Source organism: Malaclemys terrapin, chromosome 5 (genome assembly GCF_027887155.1).
Source record: "Malaclemys terrapin pileata isolate rMalTer1 chromosome 5, rMalTer1.hap1, whole genome shotgun sequence".
Classification (NCBI taxonomy): Eukaryota; Metazoa; Chordata; order Testudines; family Emydidae; genus Malaclemys; species Malaclemys terrapin.
The window spans coordinates 83,699,223-83,726,593 of record NC_071509.1 but is presented as its reverse complement, the minus strand read 5'-3'; the positions used below and the strand labels follow the sequence as shown (position 1 = coordinate 83,726,593).

At 40.3% G+C, this 27,371-nt stretch overlaps 1 protein-coding gene across 5 annotated transcripts in view; it reads right to left on the bottom strand.

Moving 5' to 3' along the window:
- The window catches only part of FBXW7 (F-box and WD repeat domain containing 7), a 296,926-nt gene that overhangs the window by 189,422 nt on the left and 80,133 nt on the right, over positions 1-27,371 (bottom strand). Inside the window, exons 1-3 of one of the 5 annotated variants that reach the window (XM_054029539.1) lie at positions 15,023-15,116; positions 13,370-13,409; positions 7,701-7,771 (exon numbers count right to left, since the gene is read on the bottom strand). The exons of 2 other annotated variants lie outside the window; for them this stretch is intronic. The gene's annotated coding sequence lies outside the window, so the exon portion shown is untranslated. Of the gene's footprint in view, positions 1-7,700; positions 7,772-13,369; positions 13,410-15,022; positions 15,117-19,275; positions 19,304-27,371 lie in introns of those variants that run through there. 2 more of the 5 variants (XM_054029534.1, XM_054029538.1) reach the window with 2 other exon arrangements.

Here is a 27,371-nt window from a genome sequence, read left to right as displayed (position 1 = left end):
TGATCCACTTTAATCCTCAGATCCTTTTTCTGCCATACACCACCTAAGGCAGTCACTACCTATTTTGTATTTGTGCAATTGATTATTCCTTCCTAAGTGTAGTACTTTGCATTTGTCCTAATTGAATTTCATCCTATTTATTTCAGACCATTTCTCCAGTTTATCAAGATCACTTTGAATTCTAATCCTGTCCAAAGTGCTTGTAACCCTTCCCAGCTTGGTATCAACTGCAAACTTTATAAGTGTACTCTCTCTGACATTATCCAAATCATTTATAAAGTTCCTGAATAGAATCAGACCCAGGACAGGTCCCTGGAGAAAAACACTCAATATGCTCTTCCAGCCTGACTGTAAACCACTGATAACTCTCCGAGTTCAGTTTCTCTACTAGTTGTGCACCCGCATTACAGTAGGTTAGTCTAGGCTACATTTCCTTAGTCTCCTTATGAAAAGGTCATGTGAGACAGTAACAAAAGTCTTAGAATCATAGAATATTAGGGTTGGAAGAGACCTCAGGAGGTCATCTAGTCCAATCCCCTGCTCAAAGCAGGATCAACGCAAGTAAATCATCCCAGCCAGGGCTTTGTCAAGCCGGGCCTTAAAAACCTCTAAGGATAGAAATTCCATCACCTCCCTAGGTAACCCATTCCAGTGCTTCACCATCCTCCTAGTGAAATAGTGTTTCCTAATATCCAATCTAGACCTCCCACATTGCAACTTGAGACCATTACTTCTTGTTCTGTCATCTGCCACCACTGAGAACAGCCTAGCTCCATCCTCTCTGGAACTGCCCTTCAGGTAGTTGAAGGCTGCTATCAAATCCCTCTTCACTCTTCTCCAGACTAAATAACCCCAGTTCCCTCAGCCTCTCCTCGTAAGTCATGTGCCCCAGCCCCCTAATCATTTTCCTTTCCCTCCGCTGCACTCTCTCCAATTTGTCCACATCCCTTCAGTAGTGGAGAGGCCAAAACTGGATGCAATACTCCAGGTGTGGCCTCACCAGTGCCAAATAGAGGGGAATAATCACTTCCCCCAATCTGCTGGCAACGTGCCTACTAATACAGCCCAATATGCCGATGGCCTTCTTGGCAACGAGGGCACACTGCTGACTCATATCCAGCTTCTCATCCACTATAATCCCCAGGTTCTTTTCTGCAGAACTGCTGCTTAGCCAGTCGGTCCCCAGCCTGTAGCGGTACATGGGAATCTTCCTTCCTAAGTGCAGGACTCTGCACTTGTCCTTCTTGAACCTCATCAGATTTCTTTTGGCCCAATCCTCCAATTTCTCTAGGTCACTCTGGACCCTATCCCTACCCTCTAACGTATCTATCTCTCCCCCCAGTTTAGTGATATCGGCGAACGTGGTGAGGGTGCAATTAATCCCATCATCCAGATCGTTAATAAAGATGTTGAACAAAACCGGACCCAGGATCAACCCCCAGGGCACTCTGCTTGATACTGGCTGCCAACTAGACATGGAGCCGTTGATCACTACTCACTGAGCCCGACAATCTAGCTAGCTTTCTATCCACCTTACAGACCATTCATCCAATCCATACTTTTTTAACTTGCTGGCAAGAATACTGTGGGAGACTGTACCAAAAGCTTTGCTAAAGTCAAGATATATCACATCCACCGCTTTCTCCATATCCACAGAGCCAGTTATCTCATCACAGAAGGAAATCAGGTTGGTCAGGTATGACTTGCTCTTGGTGAATCCATGTTTCTGATCACCTTCCTCTCCTCCAAGTGCTTCAAAATGGATTCCTTGAGGACCTGCTCCATGATTTTGCCAGGGACTGAAGTGAGGCTGACCAGTCTGTAGTTCCCCAGGTTCTCTTTCTTCCCTTTTTTAAAGACGGGCACTATATTTGCCTTTTTCCAATTGTCTGGGACCTCCCCCAATTGCCACGAATTTTCAGAGATAACGGCCAATGGCTCTGCAAACACATCAGCCAACTCCCTCAGCACCCTTGGATGCATTAGATCTGGACCCATGGACTTGTGCACGCCCTGCTTTTCTAAATATTCCTTAACCTGTTCTTTCACCACTGAGGGTTGCTCACCTCCTCCCCATACTGTGCTGCCTAGTGCAGCAGTCTGGGAGCTGACCTTGTCTGTGAAGACCAAGGCAAAAAAAAGCATCAGTTCTTCAGGTTTTTCCACATCATCTGTCACAATGTTGCCTCCCCCATTCAGTAAGGGTCCCACACTTTTCCTGACCTCCTTCTTGTTGCTAACATACCTGTAGAAACCCTTCTTGTTATCCTTCACATCCCTTGGTAGCTGTAACTCCAGTTGTGCCTTGGCCTTCCTAATTACACCCCTGCATGCTCTAGCAGTATTTTTATACTCCTCCCTAGTCCTCTGTCCAAATTTCCACTTCTTGTAAGCTTCCCTTTTGAGTTTAAGCTCACCCAAGATTTCACTGTTAAGCCAAGCTGGTTGCCTGACATATTTGCTATTCTTTCTGTACTTTGGGATGGTTCGTTCCTCAATAAGGCTTCTTTAAAATACAGCCAGCTCTCCTGGCCTCCTCATATTAGCTTCCCAGGGGATCCTGCCCATCAGTCCCCTAAGGGAGTCAGTCTGCTTTTCTGAAGTCTAGGGTCCGTATTTTGCTACTCTCCTTTCTTCCTTTTGTCAGGATCCTGAACTCAACCGTCTCATGGTCACTGCTGCCTAGGTTGCCACCCACTTCTACTTCCCCTACCAATTCTTCCCTATTTGTAAGCAGCAGGTCAAGAGGATCACAGCCCCTAGTCAGTTCCTCCAGCACTTGTCCCCAACACTCTCCAAAAACTTCCTGAATTGTCTGTGCACTGCTGTATTGCTCTCCCAGCAGATGTCAGGGTGATTGAAGTCCCCCATTAGAACCAGGGCTTGCGATCTGGAAACTTCAGTTAGTTGTCCGAAGAAAGCCTTGTCTACTTCTGATCCCGTGGTCTATAGCACACGCCCACCACGACATCACCCTTGTTGCTGTCACCTCTAAACTTAACCCAAATACTCTCAACAGGCTTTTCTCCAGTTTCAAACCGGAGCTCTGAGCAATCATACCGCTCTCTTACATACAATGCAACTCCTCCACCTTTCCTCCCGTACCTGTCCTTCCTGAACAGTTTATACCCATCCTTACTTACATCTATTGCTTCCCCACATCCACAAGGCTTGTTATCCTGTCAAAGAAGGATATTAGATTGGTATGACATATGTTCTTGACAAATCTATGTTGACTGTTACTTATCACCTTGTTATCTTTTAGGTGTTTACTAATCAATTGTTTGATTATTCGCTCCATTATCTTCCAGGTACTGAAGTTGAGCTGACTTTTCTATAATTGTCCTTATTCTGTTTATCATCAATAGGTACTACACTTACCCTTGTCCAGTCCTCTGGGATCTCTCCTCTCTCTCCATGAGTTCTCAAAGATAATTGCTAATGACTCAGACATCTCTTCAGCCTGTTCCTTAAGTATTCTAGGATGTATTCCGTCCAGCCTGCTGGTGAAGACATCTAACTTGTCTAAATAATTCTTAACTTGTTCTTCCCTATTTCGACCCCATTTATACTCATGTTCACAATGTTAGTTGTCCAATCACTGCTAACCTTTTTGGTGAAAACAAAAAAAAAAAAAAAAAAAAGGCATGAGCTAGTTATATTTACTTTGTGGAAACAGAATATGTCACCAACCAGTAGTAAGTATATTTAGAACTTTAAAAGGGCCAGTTTTCCAAAGCTTAAAGCAATTATTGGCATAACCGACTGGGAACAAATTTAAAATGGAAACTAACAAAAACTGGAACTTATTCAAGGACATCCTATTAGATGACCAAAAAGCCATGACTCCAAAGACATTTAAAAAACAAAAGTTATGCTGGGCAAGGAGCCAATCTGGCTAAAAGGAGATGTGAATGTGATGATAAAACAAATAAAATATATAAAGGATGCAAAAAAGGGGAAGTAAATGGCAATGAATATAAGTTATAAGTTAAAAAAAGTGCAGGCAACTGATAAGGGAAGTCAGGTATAGGTCCATCAGTACATGCAGATGCTAAACTTGTAAACAGTGATGTAGAAAAGTCAGGAATGTTAAATAGATATTTCTACTCTCTATTTAGAATGAGATGAGAGGATGTACCCAACCCATGTGATTTTGTAGAGAAAATATTAAGATTACTATCTGTAACAAAGGAGCATGTGAGGCTGCATCTGCCAAAATTAACATTTTCAAATAAACAGACTCGAACAATTTACAACCAAGAGTCTTAAAGGAACTAACCAAGGAGCACTTTGAACCGCTAATATTACTTTTTAACAAATCTTGAAAAACAAGGGACATTCCAAAGGGCTGAGGACTGCCAATGTAGTTCCAATATCTAAAAAGGGAGAAAAGAATGACCCAGGGAATTGCAGACCAATTAGTCTGACGTTAATCCCAGGTAAAATAATGGACCAGTTAATTTGGGACTCTATCAAAGAACTAGAGGCTACACAGCATGGTTTCATAGAAAGTAAGGTTTGACAAGACCTTTTTTTTTTTTTTAAACAGGGTTACAGATCTGGTTGATAAAGGTAACTGTGTTTACACACCATACATAGATTTTTCCAAGCCATTTGACTTAGTATCACATGACATTTTGATTTTTTTAAAAACTGAATTATTCAGAATTAACAGAATACACATTAGATGGATTAACAATTCACTCACAGACAGATCTCAAAATGTAGTTGTTAATGGGGAGATCTCAATGAGCGGGATGAGATGTTATACCTACAGGATGAGAGACTGGACATAGGCATAATCATAGGTACTTGCCTCGATATGAGCTGTCAGTGCAACAATGGCAAAAAAGCTAATGAGATCCTCAGATGTATAAAAAAGGGCAACGTCAAGCAGAAGCCTGGAAGTGATCTTGACATTTGTACACAGAATTGGTAAGACCACTGCTAGAATGTTGTCTCCATTTCTGATAATCACACTTCATGAAGAATGAAATACTGGAAGAGTTCAAAGGAGGGCCACAAAAATTATTGAAGAGCTGGAAAACATGTCTCAAGATGTGAGGCTTAAGGAGCTTCAACCCACTCAGTTTATCGAGGAGAAGGTTGAGAAGTAACTTGATCCCTGTGTATAGGTTCTTAAACATAGAAAAAATATATGATAGTGGGGAACTGTTCAACCTTGCTGACAAAGGCATTGTGACAAATAAAGCAATTTCTTGTATATCCTTGGAAGACTTTATTAAATTAAGTTTAAGTATCTTTGGGGTCCATTGTATTAAATGCAAAGTTTAGGTATTATCACGGGCCGGGACTGTATGTAACTTCTCTGCGAGGGAGATGTGATGCGAGGCCTGGGAGTCAAGGAACTATATTGAAAGTGTGCCAGACAAGAATGGACTTCTGGAACAATAGAGTGAAGTGGATTTCCTGAGAAACACAAAGGGAGAGGTTAGCAAATGCCTTTATCTCCGGTTACACAAAAAAACAGCCTTTTGAATCATAGAATATCAGGGTTGGAAGGGACCTCAAGAGGTCATATAGTCCAACCCACTGCTCAAAGAAGGACCAACACCAACTAAATCATCCCAGCCAGGGCTTTGTCAAGCCTGACCTTACCACCTCCCTAGGTAACCCATTCCGTGCTTCATCACCCTCCTAGTGATAAAATTTTTCATAATACCCAACCGAAACCTAACCATTACAACTTGAGACCATTACTCCTTGTTCTGTCATCTGCTACCACTGAGAACAGTCTAGATCCATCCTCTTTGGAACCCCCTTTCAGGTACCTGAAAGCAGGTATCAAATCCCCCCTCATTCTTCTCTTTTGCAGACTAAATAATCCCAGTTCCCTCAGCCTCTCCTCAGAAGTCATGTGCTCCAGCCCCCTAATCATTTTTGTTGCCCTCCGCTGGACTCTTTCCAATTTTTCCATCCTTCTTGTAGTGTGGGGCCCAAAACTGGACACACTACTCCGGATGAGGCCTCGCCAATGTCAAATAGAGGGGAATGATCACATCTCTCGATCTGCTGGCAATGCTCCTACTTATACAGCCCAAAATGCTGTTAGCCTTCTTGGCAACAAGGGCACACTGTTGGCTCATATCCAGCTTCTCGTCCACTGTAACCCCTAAGTCCTTTTCTGAAGAACTGCTGCCTAGCCTCTCGGTCCCTAGTCTGTAGCAGTGCATGGGATTCTTCCGCCCTAAGTGCAGGACTCTGCACTTGTTCTTGTTGAACCTCATCAGATTTCTTTTGACCCAATCCTCTAATTTGTCTACGTCCTGAAGCTACTCCCTGAAGAGTGAATCATTGTTTGCTGATTACCTGTTCTCCAATACTGGAGATCAAAGGCCCGAGCTATATAAAGAAACAGGCTGATCTGCTCAGTTTGTGTTCTGGTTCCAAATCAGAGGGAGTTATGAACTTGTAATGAAGAGAAAACCCAACTGTGTGTTTTGAAGGACTGACACCTACCCAAGTCTAAAATTGAAGTTGGGGTGACCTCTGGTAAGCATTTTAGCACACATGTAGGTTCTTTTATTGTTTTTAAAATGTTTTATCTGTAATGCTTTTATCTTCCAAATAAATATTTAGAAAGAGCAAGTGTGGTAACTTGTAACTGCGAGCAATTACACTGTTCATGGCCTCTAGAGAGATAGCAAAGCACAGACACAGGCCTGTTTAGGCAGTCTGGCTTGCTGAGAATATCACAGTGTAAATCAAGGAGCTGTGCTGTCTTGACTGTCTGGTCAGGAGATAGAAAGGCACAGGTCTCTCCCCAAGAGAGGTAATGACAGAGAAGCTCAGAGCCTAGAGTGAGTGCCCCTGGTGGACCAGGAGAGGGGAATACAGGTGCAGTTGCCCTTAACTATGACATATATGTAGGTTTGCCAGACATCCAGTTTTCGACCAGAATGCCCAGTCGGAAAGGGACCCTGGCAGCTCTGGTCGCACAGCGGACTGGGCCACTAAAAGTCCAGTTGGCTACAGCAGGGCAGGCAGGCTCTGTGCCCAGCTCCACGCAGCTCCCGGGAAACGGCTGGCATGTCCCTCCAGCTACTAGGCCAGGGGTGGGCAAACATTTTGGCCTGAGGCCACATTGGGTTCCGAAACTATGCCTCCCCAAACACCCTGGCCCCTGCCTCCTATCCACCCCCTCCCACTTCCCGCCCCTTGACTGCCCCCCTCAGAACCTCCAACCCATTCAACCTCCTGTGCTCCCTGTCTCCTGACTGCCCTGCCCCCTATCCACACCCCTGCCCGCTGACAGGCTCCCCGGGACTCCCACGCCTATCCAACAGCCCCCTGTTCCCTGTCCCCTGACTACCAATTTATATCTGCGGATAAAAAATTTGTATTCATGCAGGGCTGTACTGACAATCAGAAGAGATGTGATGGTACACACACACACACAAACGTATGTTCAAAAAGAGTGCACCAGTAAAATAATAATAAAAAAAAAAAGCTAACATTTCAATAACCCAAATACTGATAAAAGATTTTTACAACTGTAAATTTCCCCTGAAGGCCAACATCTTGTGCATGTTACAAGTTAGCTCAGAGCAATTTTTTTATAGCCTAGAATTAAATGCTGGGAAAAAAAGGGATTTAAAATGCAAGTGCTGACACAACCTTAACTACAGCATTTTGCACGATAGAGCAGCACAACTATAATTAAAAGGACAACTTACATCAAGTAAAAAGCTTCACTGCAAGCCTTTTTAATGGATCAATACTTCACCACCATCAGCAACTCAACAGGCTAAGGGAAGAGATGGAAAAAATTAGACTTGTTAAGCAATTAAGGAAAATAACTTGTATGAATACAAGGATCTTTTGAAGGCTCTGAAAGCTGGTTGTATAAGATATCCCCGAATTTATTATTTACTTCTAGAATTAACCACAAAACATAGGGATTGCTTAACATCACATACTAATACAAAAACATCCATGTCTGTTGTACTGATTTTTTTGTGTTACAAAATGGCTGCAAAAAACTGTTAAAGATGCAATGAGAGCTGACTATTAAAATTGGGGGCAATCGCTATTAGAAAGCTGCAGAATGAAAGCTCTAAATAACTGAAAATATATTAGAAAGAAAGCTGCAGCGTATATGACTCAATTGACAGAAATACAGTAAACTGGGTTTTTAAAGCAACCAGCAATATGGTAAGCACATAGTGAACTAGCTCTCTTTTCCATAACTTTAGTAGTAAGATCTTTTAAGGCAGAGAACCAGTGAACTTTAGCTATTTATTGCAGAAAGACCTGAGAAGTACAATTTGGTACCTGGTGATGTTAAACAGCCACAGCTACAACAGGAAGATTTTTAAGCTACCTGTATATGTAAAGTTTCTTGAAGGGCCCGGCAATACATCAAGATGAACTGGTAAGTTCACTACTGCAGTGAAGGAGTCATCCAGAAATCTGAGGATTCTTCCCCAGCATGGAACAATCACTTTCTGATGACCCTGGCTAGATACGCGAGTTCATGTGCCCTGTGTCCATGGCAGCCTTTAGTAAAATTTGAAGGAAAAGCCACTGGAGGTAACCATGCTGCTTTTATTTTTATTTCTTTTCTCATTAAGGGGAATTATCTGGGCATTTCTGTGTTCTCTGAGCATGCACTCTTACCTCAGGCAAATTGCCCCATTTTAAAATACTTAAATTTTTCACTCTGTAGTTCTATTATTGCCAACAAGCTCAGTATTGTTCACTTACAGGGTAGATAGAAAAGTGGCAGTACAGAATCTTCATTTTGGTTGGGAAGAGCAAGGTGCAAATGTTTGTGTATGACAATTTTTTCTTCCCTCCCTCTTTCTTTGGTGTGGGGAAAGGATTTTTCCATTTTATCTTCTTAGGATATGACCCTGCAAGCCCTTAGTAGCATTCAAGTCAACGTACTACACACAAAGTAGTGGTTTGCAGGGTCAAGGCTTCCGGACGAAATTTTCAAAAATGACTACACAGATTTTGGATGCCCAAACTGTCACATTTTAAAGGGCTCTGATTTTCATGATGTGTTGAGAACCCATCCTTAGCTAATCAAGCCTCATAAAAGTATCTCTGGGTAGGCACACATCAAAAATGTAGACCTAAGTGTGTATTCGGCTACATCTTTTACATTTTTTAAGGCATTGCCAATGGTATACCCTCATCTGGAATATTGTCTTGATTTTTCACCACCTCGTTTTAGAAAAGGTATAACAGAAATAGAGATGATTCAGAGGTGAACACAATGAATGATAAGTGGACGTGGAAAAATGTTCTATATAAAGACATCAAAAACAATGGGGCTGCTGAAGTTAGAGAGGAGACATGATAGAGAGATATACAAAATAATTAACAATTCAAAATGTAAATCAGGCACTCTAATTTACCTGCTCCAACTACAAGGATATTATCAATGAAACTGAACAGCAACAGTTTTTTTGGAAGTCATAAAAGGATTTTTTTGTTTTTACACAATGTATATTTAATGTATGGAACTAACTGTTTTCAATGGTTTCTTGCGACAACTTTGCAGGATTCAGAATAGGACTGTACATTGATATGGAGAATAAGAATATCAAACTATATGATAGGATTTAAAAAAATTCTAGGAAGCACATTAATGCTTATGCTTCAGGGGAAAAACTAACCATTTCTTGATAGAGACTGGTGTAACAGACTGACAACATCCTGGACAAACCTTATGGAACTAAGGGTAGGTTTACACTACCCGCCAGATCGGTGGGCAGCAATCAATCCAGCAGGGGTCGATTTATCGCGTCTAGTCTAGAAGCAATAAATCAACCCGAGTGCTCTCCCGTCAACTCCTGTACTCCACCATCACGAGATGCACAGACTGAATCGACGGGGGAGCGGCAGCAGACAACTCACCACGGTGAAGACACCACAGTAAGTCAATCTAAGTATGTCGACTTCAGCTACATTATTCACGTAGCTGAAGCTGCGTAACTTAGATCGACCTCTTCCGCCCCCCATTGTAGACCAGGCCTTAGATAAGCTTTATGGAATTAACTTAAGCCTCTCTCTGCTGAAAATAACAGTGAACGCAGGGAACTGTTCAGCCTGGAGATACTCCAGTCAGAAGAGTATCCAGCCAAGAAAGGTGATTGCAACGGGAACCTGAAGCCTGAGAGTGGGGGCCATAGAGGAGGAATGTAGGTGCAGCTGCCCTGAACTGTGACAGTTAAGAAGTGAGTTTCCCCCAACAATCATGTTAAGAACATAAGAACGGCCATACTGGGTCGGACTAAAGGTCCATCAAGCCCAGTATCCTGTCCTCTGAGAGTGGCCAATGGAAGGTGCCCCAAAGGGAATGAACAGACAGGTTATCATCAAGTGACCCATGCCATGTCACCCAATCCCAGCTTCTGGCAAACAGCCAGGATGGGCAGGAAGGGTGTCCCTAGCCTCTAATAGCCATTGATGGACCTATCTTCCATGAATCTATCTAGCTCCCTTTTGAACCCTGTTATAGTATTGGCCTTCACAACACCCTCTGGCAAGGAGTTCCAGAGGTTGACAGTGCCTTGCATGAAAAAACACACTTTCTTGTGTTTGTTTTAAACCTGCTACCTATTAATTTCATTTGGTGGCCCCTTGTTCTTGTATTATGAGAAGGAGTACATAAGGCTTCCTTATTTACTTTCTCTATACCACTCATGATTTTATAGACCTCCATCATAGCCCCCTTAGTCGCCTCTTTTCCAACCTGAAAAGTCCCAATCTTATTAATCTCTCCTCATACGGAAGCCATTCTATACCCCTAATAATTTTTGTTGCCCTTTTCTGAACCTTTTCCAATTCCAATATATCTTTTTTTGAGATGGGGTGACCACATCCGCACGTAGTATTCAAGGTGTGGGTGTACGTACCATGGATTTATATAGAGGCAATATGATATTTTCTGTCTTATTATGTATCCCTTTCTTGATGATTCCCAACATTCTGTTCGCTTTTTTGACTGCCGCTGCACATTGAGTCCAAGATCCGTATTTTGCTACTCTCCTTTCTTCCTTTTGTGAGGATCCTGAACTCAACCGTCTCATGGTCACTGCTGCCTAGGTTGCCACCCACATCTACTTCCCCTACCAATTCTTCCCTGTTTGTAAGCAGCAGGTCTAGAGGAGCACAGCTCCTAGTCGGTTTCTCCAGCACTTGTACCAGGAAGTTGTCCCCAACACAGAATGTACATGCCAGACCCAAGAGATTCCTATAACTCCTTTGAACCACCTTGCCATAGGACCACTTGAGATGTGAGGCAGGGAGCTGAAAGGGAAGTGAAGCTTTGATCATGACAAAGGATTATTAAATTCTGGAAAAGGCAGCAAGGAACTCACAACTCTTGTGAAGACAACTAGAAGAATTTGGTTTTGCATTACATTCATTTTATGTCACTAAACTGAACCTTGCAAAGGGAGAGTTAATTCAAAAGCACCAGTTATCACAGAGGGATTAGACGAGAGGATACACCTAGTGGATGGGGGGCAGGGGGAAAGCAGTACACCTGGTCTCTTGATTTTAGTAAGGCTTTTGACAGTCTCACATGACATTCTCATAAGCAAACTAGTGAAACGTGGTCTAGATGAAATTACTAGAAGATTGATGTATAACTGGTTTAAAGACCATACTCAAAGAGCAGTTATCCATGGTTCTCTGTCAAACTGCAAGGACGTATCCAATGGGTTCCTACACAGGGTCTGTCCTGGCTCCAATATTTTCATTAGATGACTTGGATGAGAGTATATTCATAAAATTTGCAGATGACACCAAGCTGGAAGGGGTTGCAAGCACTTTGGAAGACAGGATTAGAATTCAAAATGTCCTTGATAAATTGGAGAATTGGTGTGAAATCAGTAAGATGAAATTCAAGTGCAAAGTAACACATGTATGAAGGGAAAAAAATCAAATGCACAACTAAAAAAAGGGTACAAAAAGGATCTTGGTGTTTTAGTGAATCAGAAATTGAGTATGAGCCAATGTGAGGCATTAGCAAAGAAGTCTAATACTCTGGAATGTATTAAAAGGAGTGTGATATGTAAGATAAAGGAGGTAACTGTCCCACCTTACTCAGCACTGGTGAGGCCTCAGATGGAGTATTGTCTTCTAATTATGGAGACTACACTTTAGGAAAGAGGCGGACAAACTGAAGAGAATCCAGAGGAGAGTAACAAAAATAAAAGCTTTAGAAAACTTGACCTATGAAGAAAGGTTAAAAAACTGGGCATGTTTAGTCTTGAGAAAAGAAGACTGAGGGGGAACCTGATAAGAGTCTTCAAATATATTAAGGCCTGATATAAAGAGGACAGTGATCAATTGTTCTCCATGTCCACTGAAGGTAAGACATAAAGTAATGGTCTTAATCTTCAGCAAAAGAGATTTAAGTTAGATATTAGGAAAAACTTTCTAATTTAGGATAGTTAAGCTCTGGAATAGGCTTCCAAGGGAGGCTGCGGAATCCCCGTCACTGGAGGTTTTTAAGAGCAGGTTAGACAAACACTTGTCAGGGATGGTCTGGCATACTTGGTCCTGCCTCGGTGCAGGGGGCTGGACTAGATGAACTCTTAAGGTCCCGTCCAGCCCTACATTTCTATGATTCTAAGTGGAAGGTAAATCTGAGGCAGCAGATGCGGCTGATGACAGATCAGATCAGCCCTGCTACTAGGTCTCTGTCTTTAGACTTCCTCAGGTATCCTCAATTGGATTTCCTATGAGTAATAGGAACAGGGCTCTTCTCAAGCATACCATATAACCATGAAAAAGGAAAAGATTAAAGAAAATTCTCTCACACAACACCAGATTCATAGATTATAAAGCCAGAAAGATCCACTTATCATCTAGTCCAGCGGTTCTCAAACTTCATTGCACTGAGAGCCCTCTCTGACAAAAAAAATTACTACATGACCACAGGAGGGGGGACCAAAGCCTGAGCCCCGCCGTCCCGGGTAGAGGGACCAAAGCCAAGCCCGAGCCCCACCACCCTGGGCAGGGACCATAGCTGAAGCTCTGAAAATGAAATTCACAGTTTTCTTTGCATCCATAAGAAGTGGTATGTTTTATCAACATCACAAAACTATAATATCTTTTACTTAACAAGAACACTTGTTTGGCTTTACAGCCATACACAGTACACTCAAAATAATGTGGTAAATTCCTCACCATACTCTCCCCACAGCCAATCATTCTTCACTCTTCATTACAAGACCAATTCTGATAGGCACTGAGAGCACTCCACTACTCAAATGAAGTGCTTACATAGGGCAACCAATTATCCAAGTGTTAGACACAGAGCTAGCCTGTCTCTATAGAGCAAAACTACACATCCCTAACATCATGAAACTAAAGTACTTACATTAAAAGAGCAAAAGTCGGGGTGATGACGAATCATTGCACTGAGTAAAGAAGAAAAACGTACTAAATGAATTAAAAGGCCATTGTTACATACTGCACATTTTTGATGATCCGTATACTAAGAAAAGACGAGATGCTGGCATCTGTATGGAATGACAGTTAAGGCAGTTTGGGTGCTTGTTTGAAGTGCTTGTGTGAGAATACAATTAAGTGTGAAAAATCAACAGGGAAACTTGAAGTCTATTGCGGTCCAAAATATTAAAAGTGGCACTTTATTATTCAGGATATCTACATCTATATTTATTTAGATTCCAATTGCTTACTTTACCAACTATAGTTTTTTATTTTTTACTACTAGCCATATACAGTTGTGAGAGAGTGAGTGGATTATTTTCTGGTTCATATATCAGTTGCAGAATCTTTATTATTAGTGATTTTGTTCAAATCAGAAAGAACACAGCTGAACTTCCAGACCCCAAAGTGGAGTTTCCGCTGATAACTATTTCAGAAAAAAAACAACTTTTTTTTCTTGTAAAATGAGTAAATTTGTCTCAGAACTTGTGTCAAACAGAACTCCACACTTCCATTTTTAGAGACACTTTTCTGAGTACAGACTGAATCCAACTCCCACTGAATTAAATACGAGTTGGATAAGTCCCTAACAAACACTGCAACTCACTATGGACCAGTTTTTGTTTCCACTGAAATCATCATTACAATTCTACTGATCAAGTCTTTACTAATTCCTCACTGAGAATGATCTTGTGCTAAAAGACCTGACTGAGAATCAGGATAGAGAGAAAAATTAGTCAAAAGGATTGTAATGATTGTGGTGATCTAGACAGTCACAGCAATCACCACCCTCACTGAGAATAATTAGGGATATAAAATTTGAAAGTTAGGCTACCCAGAAACATGTTTTGGCTACTTACCCAACCACATCAGTTAGTTATCCCTAGTCCATGCCCACTAACTAATCTAAAGTTTTATATTTTAAGAAAGAGCTAATTTATTCTTTAAAAAATTCCCCCATGTCCATCTAGTATTTTCTTTCAGAGCTGTACTCACTTATCCTTCACCCCCTTTTATAAAATCCTGGGTAAGATATGATAGTATGTAGTATTCATTAGTCACCAACAATAGGGAGGTGACATGGATTAAAGAAGTTTGGTATACTAGCAAAACTGATCTCCTACTAAAACATCTGCCCTTGACATTGAACTGAAAGGACAGAAACTCCACAGTTTATTTACTGGAACATAAAATTATATACATGCTTGCATTTTAGTCCTAATAATACATTGCTGAACTAGTCAGTAGTGCATAAAAGATGATGTTAAAACTCAATCCACTTCTCTTGTGCTGCTTAGTTAAATAAATTCCTTGGGGTGCTTGTGGTATGAACTGACCCTTCCAAAATATGGCTTTTGGACTCTGAACTACAGTACACTGCACATGGTGGAGGAATGGTTCTCTGGTTCTGCAGAATTGGTGCTTCACTTAATTGAAATTGAAGGACTCTGAACACTTCAGTGCTTTAGAACTAATATACTTGTATTAAGTTAATTTTTTTGTTTATGGCATACCAGTATAATGGGCTTCCTCAAGTTTTCATCAATAGGTTTCTTGGGGACTGTGATGGGGCTTGACTCACCACTGTGGTGCCTCCTGCTGGTTGTCTTGGGAATTAGCTCTGTCCCTCTTCAGGTGGTGTCTTGCACGCCGTCACCTCTGCTCCATGACCTGTGTCACCCCAAGGACCGTGGCGTCCTCTTCAGGACACAGCCCTCTGGCGTGTCACACTCTGTTCTCCCCCATTTTGGGGGAACTGCAGTTCACTGTCCAGCCACTTCCTTCTGCGGCAAGTGCATTCTACTGTTTAGCCAATTCCTCAGTGGCGAGGTGCAGAGGGGAGGGACCCAGGCTCGCTCACTACTCCAGGTCCAAATATAGCAGCCAATTACTGCATCCCCTCCGACTCCTCTGCAGATCTCCCTGGCCACTTCCTTGTGGCCCAGCATCCTCTTTGCCTTAGTCTCAGGGCCTCAGCCTGCAGTACTGCTATGTCCAGGGTACTTGCTGCCCTCAGCCTGCAAGGCAGCCAGTCTACGTCCTTCCACAAGCTCCAGGGAGTGACTCCCTCTGCTCTGCCCTGCAGCACTTCTTATATGAGCCTGCCGGGCTATGATTGGCTGCTCCTCTCTGACTCTTTCTAATTGGCTGCCTCTGGCGCAGCCTCCCTAGGGCTGCTTTTAACCCCATTTCTGCTAGCGTGGGGCAGCTGCCCCATCACAGTGGCATACTGAGAAAGTCTCTAAGTTCTTTATCTTAAAATGATGTGTGTCTGAGTGCATATATAGGGGATGAAAACCATTTTTAGACTTCTAGGCAGCTTACATTTGGTTCAAATACTGGCTATTAGAATAGTGATCTGTATAAGAATGTTAGTTTTACTAACTAAAAAGAGATCTGCTACCTTTTCCCTGTAAAGGGACAAATCGGAGATATTATCTGTATCAGACCCACATCACTGATGTCTAAGATTAAGGTTACTGTTTGGGAAAAAAAGAAAATTTCAGTGTATTTTGATGACACATTGCTGTAACTTTGTGCACTTATCTCTTCCCTGTCCAACTCACTAACAAGCGCTATCTAGTTATGTCAAGTTACAAGGTGACTATCAACTATGAACAGAAAATTCCAATATTTGGGGACTACCACCATAGCAAGCCTTGCATGACATTTTTCCTGTGAGCTCAAAAAACATGATAAATAGAACTGTTTAGGTGTTTGCGTTAGAAATAAATCACTACTAATAATCTGGAAATAGATTAATTTAGTTTATTTTTATAAGGGACCATTGTTATGCAAATGTATCACCATACACTAAAAACTGTGATTTTATCATCTCAGCAGTATTATTTTAACCAATGCAATATATTTCAAAAGTCCTTTCAAGAAACATTATTTATTTGAGAACAGCATTAAAAGTTCTATAGTAGCAGCTAACAGGCGCATAATTTATATTGTTTATCTTACAAAAATAGTTCCTAGCTGTTTGTGGAGGGGAGGAGATAAAGTTTCTTTAAAAAGATTTCTTAACTGCAAAGACAGCAATTTTAAAACCAAAAACATTTTAAGGTTTGAAGGCCATTCATCAAAAGAATGTACTCAAGGTAAGACAAGTTTTGGATCCAAAGCACTCTTTTCCCCTTTAATTTAAAGGAAAGCCATGTGTGTGCTATATTCTTGTAATTCATACACAAAGCACTTTGCTAAGCATGCTAAAAATGGATAATTATGAAATTTTATTTTTCTGCTCCATTAACAAGTATTTATGTTCACTAGTGTATTTATATAGAGATATACAGAAATGTATATCCAAATTAAAATTTAAAGCCAGTTTCCATCTTGCTTTAATAATGCTTTTAATATTAAGTTATATATTAAATTATTCTAATTGTTCATGTTTTCACAATGTAGTTCTTATGGTACTAGAATGATATTAAAGCAGGATCTAAACCTTAAAAAAAGTTTATGATCTTTGACTGAGGGCTACCATAACAGCTAGTATTGCAAATATCTTTCAGACAGATAGCTGGTAAAAGAATGCTACCTCTAAATACATATGGGCAGTTCCTCACCTGTTGTAAATTGCCATAGCTTCACTGAAGTAAAGATTCTACCTGAGAATCTGTCTCATATTTGCCATATCACTTCCAGTTTATTATATATGTATGTTGATACAAAAATATAGACACATATACACACACATTTACTGTCCACCATGTGAACTTTCAGAGTGCTAGGCCTAGTTTTAGCAGCCACACTATTTCTGCAGCCTAAAGGAAATTCCCATCACTCACTCTGTTCTGTCGTGGGCACTGTGATTAACATGTATAACACATCATCATTTTTAGTGCAATTTTGAAAATTCTGGAAACATAATGTGCTTATTTATGCCATGTTCGTCATTATAATGCCACGGAATTGTGAACTTGTGGTTAAAATGTTTTTGCACACTTGCTTTTTCCTACTGAAGTTAACAATTTTATTATTTAAAATAGCATTGTTTCTATTTTATATTTGTAACTGCTGAACTCAACTACTCCCAAATATTTTGCTTAATGTTTAATAAATTCTTGTATTTTAACTTCAGAAAGTGACCTCTGATCCCTAACATTAACAGAATTTAGGTACACAAAATACAGTGAATCATTCCATTTTTCTCCAAAGTAATACCCTATACCGAAAACATTTTATGATCTATTTCTAAAGTCACAATTATACTGAAAAATAAACCCTGAAAAATATTACATTAGTTAAGGAACATTTGAATCACTGCACTCTATACTTTACCTTAAAAACCATCGCCTTGCTGATCTTAGCAATTAATTGTTTACTGTACACATCCTACTTATGTTTTCAGGTTGAAGTGATTGTATGATCACCTAAGCTTTAGCACACTAATCCACAATTCAAGTTACCTTTTAACATAGCTGTTTCCTACTTCAAAATTCATGCAGGAATTTCCCATTGGTAAGTGTAATGTGATACAGGCAATTTTTTCACTTATTACCAGTGCAGCCCAGGCACAATATAAAAAAAGAAATAATTGTTTTCACTTTTTAAGCTCTCTCTTACTTACAAAATACGTGTCCTACAGGAGGCATTAAGTATTCACAAAAATGTTTGCTTATTCTTGAACAATAATGGGTAAATATATCAGCAACACATTCTGAAAGTTTTTGACTGAAAAGGACTAAATATAAACTAGCATCAAACACAGGAGCATACTTTGTACTTATACACCTCTACCCCAATATAACACTGTCCTCAGGAGCCAAAAAATCTTACCGTGTTATAGGTGAAACCGCGTTATATTGAACTTGCTTTGATCCGCCGTGGCATGCAGCCCTGCCTCCCCGGAGCACTGCTTTACCGTGTTATATCTGAATTCGTGTTATATCAGGTCGCGTTATATCGGGGTAGAGGTGTATTTACTATTCACAAATGTACCTTGCAAATGAATGCTACCTTGCAAATCTTAGCGATATAAAAGCTTAACAAAACATGTTCAGTTTCAGGATAAGACAGGCTGGTCCAAAGGCTAGAACCAATTATGAGTCCCAATTTCACTCATCATAGAGTTTATAATGACTTTCGTACAATAAAATCCTTAACTTGACCTGAAGTTTAGCAGTTGAGTTTGTTTGTTTTCTAACCAGAGCCAGCATTTTGCTTCCTACTCACCCATCCTAAGTAGATAAAATGGTCAAGAGAATTGTTGTCTTTGTACTTTCCCCAAACACAGAGTGAAATTAGTTTTGCTATGGTCCAAGTTCTCAAGAAATGAGTAAAGCACATTAACAAAAATGTGCATTAAATAGCTGCCAGAAAAAGGCTAGGAGTATATTCAATGTATTAAGATGACTTCTGATTCTATATACAGAAGATTTCTCTAAATTGTGAAAAGTCCTCTGAAATTTAAAAAAAATCTGTCAGTTTCCAATGCTTCTATTGTATAAGATCGTTGAGGAAGAATATTGTTAAAATTAGTTTTTATTTTGACACAAATAAGAGATACTGCATCTTTAAGAGTCCAGCAGTTTCAAAGCAACTCTAGGCTGCAATCATAACATCCATTAGAGTGCTCCACGTTTCAGAGCAAGCAAGCAAGTGGTTGTCATTGTAGCCAGTAAATCACCTGATCCTATTACAAAATCAATTACTGCAGCACATTTCTATTGCTACATAACCTGATGATAGCAAAATGATATTGGATAGCTACTGCAAGGTCAAGAAATCTGCTAGGAACATCTCAAATTTGTCTTTTCATGTAAGTCCAAATTATAATGCATCTATTTTATGGTATATTTTAGATTTTAAATAAATATGTATAGTTACCTTCTTTGGCTGACTGGGACATTCGATGGATAGTCTCTGTAACTGGTCTGATGTATGGCTGCAAGACAGAAGATCAGAGCAGCAGGTCGAACGGCCCAGCCTCTTCATTAAAGAAGAAATAATGCTGCAGCCACATCCACACATTGACTTGCTCATCAGATGACTTTATTCCTTAAGAAACCAAAACTGGTACATTCCCACATATAGTCAAAATTGGCTGACTGCCTCATTCTGCAGTTCCCTGACTGAAATTAATACTGATAAACAGAAAAAAAAACAAAAAACAGGTGTTCCTCCCCACCCCAAAAAAGGCCAGCCACAGTCCCATCACCAAGCAAAACTCAGTATTAAAACAAAACAAAAAAATCTTCCCAGACTATGGTTTTACAAGGTAAGATGTTTTAAGGGTCTTAACTGGTTTACAAAGGAAAGAAAGGCATCTAACAGAGGAATAAATTTGAGGTGTCAGACACCCTAAATTGCACACTCACTACAGCTTCTGTCCTCCTCCATCACTTCAAGTCCATTTACCTACTCTACCAGCTCAGCCTATCCAACCTGTTCTCTAAGTGCACACTATTCCAATAGCCAACAGAAAAGAGCCACAGCCCTCAACATCACCCATGCACTCTATTCAAGAACCGCTCAATACCTGGAAAAGAACTGCTGCTGCATTGCTTAGAGCAACAACAGGGAACAGATTACTGGATGGAGCCTGACCTGCCAATCAGAGCAGCTGACCTTTTATGACTCTAGTGTTCAAGAGGGACCTGTCAATTACATGTAAGAAGAATGACAGATTTGTCTTCCTGTTATACTTTACAATATATATTTTAAAATCTTATTCTAAATTGAAAATGCATATGCAACAAAAAGATTCCACCGAGGCATACAAATCTCTGAAGAGAAATGAGAATTGCTGCTACCAAGCTATGTGAGTTACTATAACATTTAAGAAAAAACATACAAATTTAAACTAAAGAAGGACTAAGCAATAAAGGAATTTAAGCTGAAACATAACCCTGCGCTTATCAATTCCCCAAGAGAAGCAATAGAGCTATCTAGTATAAGCAGCTTTGAAAAAAAGTTAGACAAGTCTTTGGCTCAGAGGAAGAGTTATACAGAAAGGCAAACCTAATTCAAAAGAGCAGTCAGATCTAGATAGGTTTCCTAGCCTGTTTCAAAAAATTTTATGTTCTGAAACTAAAATATGATTTCTCAATAATACTATCTGCCTAATTTCATCTATATAATTCAATCTCTCAGTCAGAAAACTTGACAGTGTTTCTCGCAGTACTAAATCAATGAACCCTATACTGCTTTTTCCTTTCCATATGCTAAATCAACATGCCAGTATTACAAATATTATAAAAAGCTCATTTTAACTGGCTTATTGAAGTAAGCAATACGGTTTCTGAAGTAGAAGGGCTCACCTTAACACAAATGCTTAAAATCATTACAGGATAATCTGACTTGAAATAATTGTCACTTGCATTTATAGAGCTATCAGTGCTTGTCTAGTTCAATAGCATCCTCTTTATCAAAAGGTTAAGAAAAATACAGATGGCATGAAAGCAGCTTAAACATATATATTCAAGAAAAACTTCGTTTTCATACTGCATTGAAAGCTTCATTTCTCTCTTGCTCTCTCCTGCTCCCTCTGCTTCCTTCCCTCCCCTTCCTAGGTTTAAAGCTGAACTGAGCTAGTATTGCCTCTCCCTTTCACCTTGCTCTGCCCTTTTGATATTTATGTTTCTATTCAATCAATTTCCAGTAATCTCTAAATATAAGCATGCACTGCAAATTGAATAAAAAAAACCTTTTGTAGATAAAGACTGTGGATGCAAATAAGCAAAATAATGCAATAACCTTTTACTCGCCTGCTTGAGGTACTGTCTGCTGCATAGAATTTTAAATCCTCATCTGCAGATGCAATTGAGCTGGTATTGCCAAGGACTTTGCTCTTCCTGTGCTGATTCTACACGTCTATTCATTGAAAGAGCACATTATGTTGAAAATTTAAAGTAAAATCAGGTGAAATTACTCAGATGGTTTGAAAGGAACCGACATCTAAAAATCAGCTGCTGCTTTGACCAGTCACATTTCAGAGATATGTCAGACACATTGGTGAAGAAAGTCTTATTGCTGATGCATGCTTACCAGCAATATGCAGGATGTGGATGTGCAGAGAGCTAATAAAAAAAATTAATACACAGAATTGAAGTGCAAGGATCACTCTTTGACCATTAATACTTCACATCTTTCATACCACAAAAATCTCTCTTCTCAAGATGCTATTGCTTATAAAGCTAAGAGAGATCTTGTCAAAAAACAAAATCCTTGTTTCAAACCCTTGCATCTCAGTAGACTGCAGATAAGTTCTAATAAAATATTCTAACTCTGTGCACAATACCTCTAATAAATGGAAACCTTATTTTTTCTTTGGCAGCACATAATTAAGCATTACAAAATGTTATTTCTAAACAAAAAATAGACTCTAATAAAATACTAATGCACTGGGTAAAGATTTTTAGTTTAACATGGTTATGAAATACACTAGTACTTCATTGGAATTTGTATTCCTCTTAACAGAAATGAAACACCAGCAGTAAAGGCTGTTATTCATTATTTATGATTTTTCCCTCCTCATGTCAGTTTCCTTAATGTACTATTGATTCTCAGAATGCATACAGATGGGGCCAGTGACAGACAAACCAGATATATATAGAACAACTATCCAGAAAAGACAAAAGGAAGATGGTTTAGAAAGATACTAATATCACTACAGAATTTTGTTTTCAAGGCTATGGATGGGAAGGACAAAACAATTCCAATAAAAGTTAATCCTGATACTGATATAATTTAGCAGAGAGTGACAACCTTAAATTTTTTTGCACTGAACTGTTCTATAAAAGTTTAAAATGTGAAATCAGATTTTGTTTACTCTGAAAAGTGTCACAGCTACATTAGTTTCTCCTGCATTAGAAAACTAGCAAACACTCCAGTCTCGAATACTGATAATTTTGCACATACTTTAACTCCGACAAAGGCAAGTTACCACTAAAGTTAAAATTGGTTGTTATGAATTGAGCATAAGATCAACCTGACCTTCACTTTCCTGTTGCAAACTCTAATTTATTACGTTATCCTTCAAGCTATTCTTTGACAGAATCTACAGTAAGGCAAGCAATACTCTCAGAACTATTGATATACCACTTCAAAAGTTTAGCAGCCTTAAATATTTCTATTAAATCAGTTAAAATCAAGTTTAAAAATTGTTTTAATATTAGCAATTTCAAAAAAGCATTCATCTTGTTCTGTAATAAAAATGCTTTATTTCAAATATATTATTCTCTAGCAATTTATATAACCAATAGAATTCTAATACATCTCTTAAGCGAAACAGAGGTTATTTCATGCTAAGCTAGAACTCACTCTTCCATATGTAAAATATAAAGAGGAAAAACAGCTACATATGCGCGTGCACACAAGACTTTTTTTGGTTAAGGAGTCCTGATGAAAAATCTTCAGAAATTCAGACATAGAATGGGGAGAGGACTGTACACTATGAATAGTTTAAAAGAATTGGGTAAAAAAATACTTATGTACGGTACTTGCACACCCTCTGATATCAAATATAGTTCACAAGGATGAGCCTAGAAATAATAAATAAGTCATGAAGGAGATGAAGACATTGGACAGAAACTGTTGAATACTACGGGGAAGTGGGAGAGAGGCAACTACCTGAAAAACAAATTCTCCACAAATCACAATGTAGACAAAGGTTTGGGACCAAGCAACTCTGGTATGTAGACACCAGAAACAGAGGTTTCTGATCATTCAATTCAGGCAGTGGCAGTACTCCAAGAAAACTGATCCCAAACTCAAAGGCAAGCTTAGACACTTGGGTTGCTTTTTTATTGGATTCCTGATAAAGTAAACTCTTAGGAAAGGTACAAAAATTTTAAATTTTTTCTAGGTAGAGATTCATGTTCCCTCAAACATTTAATATGTTGCTAATATTTCTTAATAGAGTGTAAAGAGTGAATTCACAACATATATAAAAATTCAGAGCTAGAATGTATTATAACTTATTTTATGCGGTAAACTATCAATTTTGACAAAAAGTTAACAGGCTAAACTTAATACAAATGTTTTGCTATCTTCTAGATAGAAACAGAAGAGAACTAGCCTAATGAAAGTTCACAGGACAGAAAAAAAGAAGCTCCTACTAATGACAACCAAGTCTTAAGAGACTCTTTTTAGAATGGGGCATAAGATTCCAGAGAACCATGGATTGTCAAGTGACCTGTCTAGTTCAGGTTCCAGACATACTCAGTTTGGCCTCCCTGGTAAGAAACAAATTCAACATCTGTAATATACCCACCCACAAATTGTACAGAATATCTGCATCTTGACCAGCCATTCCTCTGCAAATCAATTAGTCTGCTTGAACATAACTTGCCTTCCAAATAGATAGTTGCTCCAACTATCAAACAGAAGCCAAATTTTCAATGAGCCTTCCTAACTGTGTCCACAAATTTGTAACCAATCCTGAATACAAGCAGAATCACACCTTTATACGTGCAAGACAAACTACTACAAGCTTAGAGAGAGTAAATAAATTAAGTGACAAACTGAGCCCCCCCCGTATTCAGAAACTTTTATGAAGTCTCAAAACTACCGTGTCTTTATGAAAAACTGTATGTAGGTCTTCCATACCATAAAAGCCTGAAAGCTTAGACACTCTGTTATAGCCACAAAGAAACATTCTATTTCAGATGCAAAAATAAACAGATATTAAGAGGTTTTAAACGAACCTCCAAGTTTCACAAGAACTAATTACAAGAACTTAAGTCTTATTATGAATATGTAATTATGAATTGAATCTAGGCTACATATTTGTCAGATCATTAAAAACTGCTTTCCTTATGCGTGAGAAAAGACTGAGTCCTGCAGTACAAGAACATGGTAGGTAGCTGACTACTACATACATTTTAACTGTAGATAAAAGACAACAGCTTATTGGGAGAGAAGAAAAACATAATTGCTAAAAGAGAAGTTACAATTACCATTTTAGCCTCTATAAAAATCTGAAAAGGTTTCCACTTGCAGGAGTGAAGCCATTTTCTGGATGTGTCTCAAGATTCTAGAAGATCAGATTTTTATTTTTTACGTGTAATGCCCCTCCCATCTCTATTAACAGCCCACCATCCAAACAATTATGCCTGATCTACATTACAAAGTTTTGTCAATGTAAGTTGCCTTGCACTGAAGTATGTGTGTCTACACCAAAATTTGTCCTCCACAGACACTGGAAGCCCCCACAAACATACCCTTAAACCTCTTGTTTTCAAACTACCTTTTCCTGATTGCCCAGCTAGGCGCATACAGCTAGCAGCTCACCTTTATTGTGTGCATCCAACCAACCGTCAAACTGACCATGCTGGGTCCATACACACAGAGAGCTAATAGACATGCTCCTGCCTGCAGCAGGCAAGAAGTGCTGGATCCCCTTGACCTGTGTGGAGAACAAGTTGTGCAAGCACAGCCACAGAACAACCACAGAAATGTCAACATCTATAATCAGATTTCTGTGGAATGCTCGACAAGAGGTATGACAGGGATCAACATCAGTGCCATGTGAAGCAAAGGAACTATGGCAAGCATACCAGAAGGTGAGGGAGGCACAGAATCTGGTGCTGCCCCACAGACCTGTTGCTTTTATAACAAACTGCATGCCATACTTGGCAGTGGCCCCACCAGCACCCAACATATGACAGTGGGTGCTGGTGGGGCCACCAGGAGCCCGAGGCAGAGACCCCTGCCCTGAACAGAAGGGAGAGAGGAGGGATGATGCGGTGGGGGACTCGAACCATGCCATGTGCCAGAAGTTGTTCGAAAATTCTCAAGTCGAGCCAAAGAAACTCCCGTGACCCTGCAGATTAAGGGGAGGAAAACATGGGTAGGTTTGAACAAGAATTATTGCTTGTACTAACCTTTTCCTCTTTTTGTTGCCTGAAACCTCATTGCCCTTGTTCCCTCCTCCCCACTATGCCCTACTTTGCCATATAAAAATGGGGCCCGGACCGTTCTCAACTTTTGAAAAAAAGGCATTGACTTTTCATTGATTACTTTACTGGTATATTAGAAAATATAGAGTTAGGGAATACATTCTAAAAAAACAGTATGGCAGTCTGATTACATAGTCCACCTCAGAGCAATATCGTGTGCTTGGGCAAAGGTAAAAGAAACCAGAGGTAAAGTCTGTATCCGCTTTTCAATTGTTTGGCTTGCTGGGTGAGACAGTGGGGAACAGGGAGGATATGGAGTACTTTTTTTTTTTTTTTTTTTAATCTAAATAGGGATGACCCTTTTGTCTTCTTCAGAGACATCCGTGAACGTTTCTGGATATACTCTACGACCCTCCCCCAAACGTTTCTAAGGGTAGCAGCCTAGTTTCTCCCCATGTGACAGGAAATTTGCCGACACCAGTCTGGGATGAGCTCAGCTGGGACCATTGCAGTAGGCGGGCTGCTTCGGGATGTCAATAGCAGCTGAATGTTTTGTCCCTGTCACCCTCAGGAGTGAGATATCAGCCAACATCACCACCACATGTGAAAATACTGTAATATTCATTGGACTTTCATGGAACAAATCACTCCCTTGTCCTTCTTCCCAGTAGGCTAGGCCATATTCATCACAGAATCATAGGACTGGAAGAAACCTCGAAAGATCATCTAGTCCAGTCCCCCGCACGCATGGCAGGACTAAGTATTAAGTATGGTTTAAGCTGTAAAGCCATGCTGTACCAAGAGACTCCAAAGCAAAAGTGGTAATTAGCACTTATTTTTGAAGGTTTCAATGTGAATCATACAAGGGAATTTTGAGACTTACTTCTCCCTTTCTGTTGTGACTGTACATCTAATCCTGTAATTAACAGTAGCCTCTGGTGCAGGGTCAGTGAGGGATTCCCAATCCACACCTGCTGAACATATGACCTTGATCAGGAGAAGAAAGAAGGGACTCCAGAAGATATGTTGAGCAACCTCCTCCAATCCTCTACAGCATTGGACTGGGAAAACAGAGTCTGGAGGACTGTGACTATGAAGCAGGACCCAGAATGGAGGAATCAGTTGCTGCAGCTGAGGGAGAAGGACCAAGGGTATGTCTACACTACGGGATTAATCCGAATTTATATAATTTGAATTTGGAAAACAGATTGTATAAAGTCGAATGTATGCAATCACACTAAGCACATTAATTCGGCGGTGTGCGTCCATGTACCGGGGCTAGCGTCGATTTCCGGAGTGTTGCACTGTGGGTAGTTATCCCATAGTTCCCGCAGTCTCCTCCGCCCATTGGAATTCTGGGTTGAGATCCCAATGCCTGATGGGGCCAAAAACATTGTCGCGGGTGGCTCTGGGTATATTCTCCCCCCTCTCCAGGAAACAACGGCAGACAACCGTTTCGCGCCTTTTTCCTGGGTGAACAGTGCAGACGCCATACCACGGCAAGCATGGAGCCCGCTCAGCTCAAGATAGCAGTCATGAACATTGTAAATACCTCGCGCCTTATCGTGCAGTTTATGCTGAACAAGAACCTGGAAAACCAGGCGGCGGGAGCAGGCTACGGCAGCGAGAGTGATGAGGATATGGACATGGAATTCTATCGAACCGCGGGACCCGGTGCTTTGGAGATCATGCTGTTAATGGGGCAGGTTATAGCCGTGGAATGCCGATTCTGGGCCCGGGAAACAAGCACAGACTGGTGGGTCCGCATAGTGTTGCAGGTGTGGGACGATTCCCCGTGGCTGCGAAACTTTTGCATGCATAAGGGCACTTTCTTGGAACTTTGTGACTTGCTTTCCCCGGCCCTGAAGCGCCAGAATACCAAGATGAGAGCAGCCCTCACAGTTGAGAAGCGACTGGCAATAGCCCTGTGGAAGCTTGCAATGCCAGACAGCTACCGGTCAGTCGGGAATCAATTTGGAGTGGGCAAATCTACTGTGGGGGCTGCTGTGATGCAAGTAGCCACAGCAATCACTGAGGTGCTGCTACGAAAGCTAGTGACTCTGGGAGATGTGCAGGTCATAG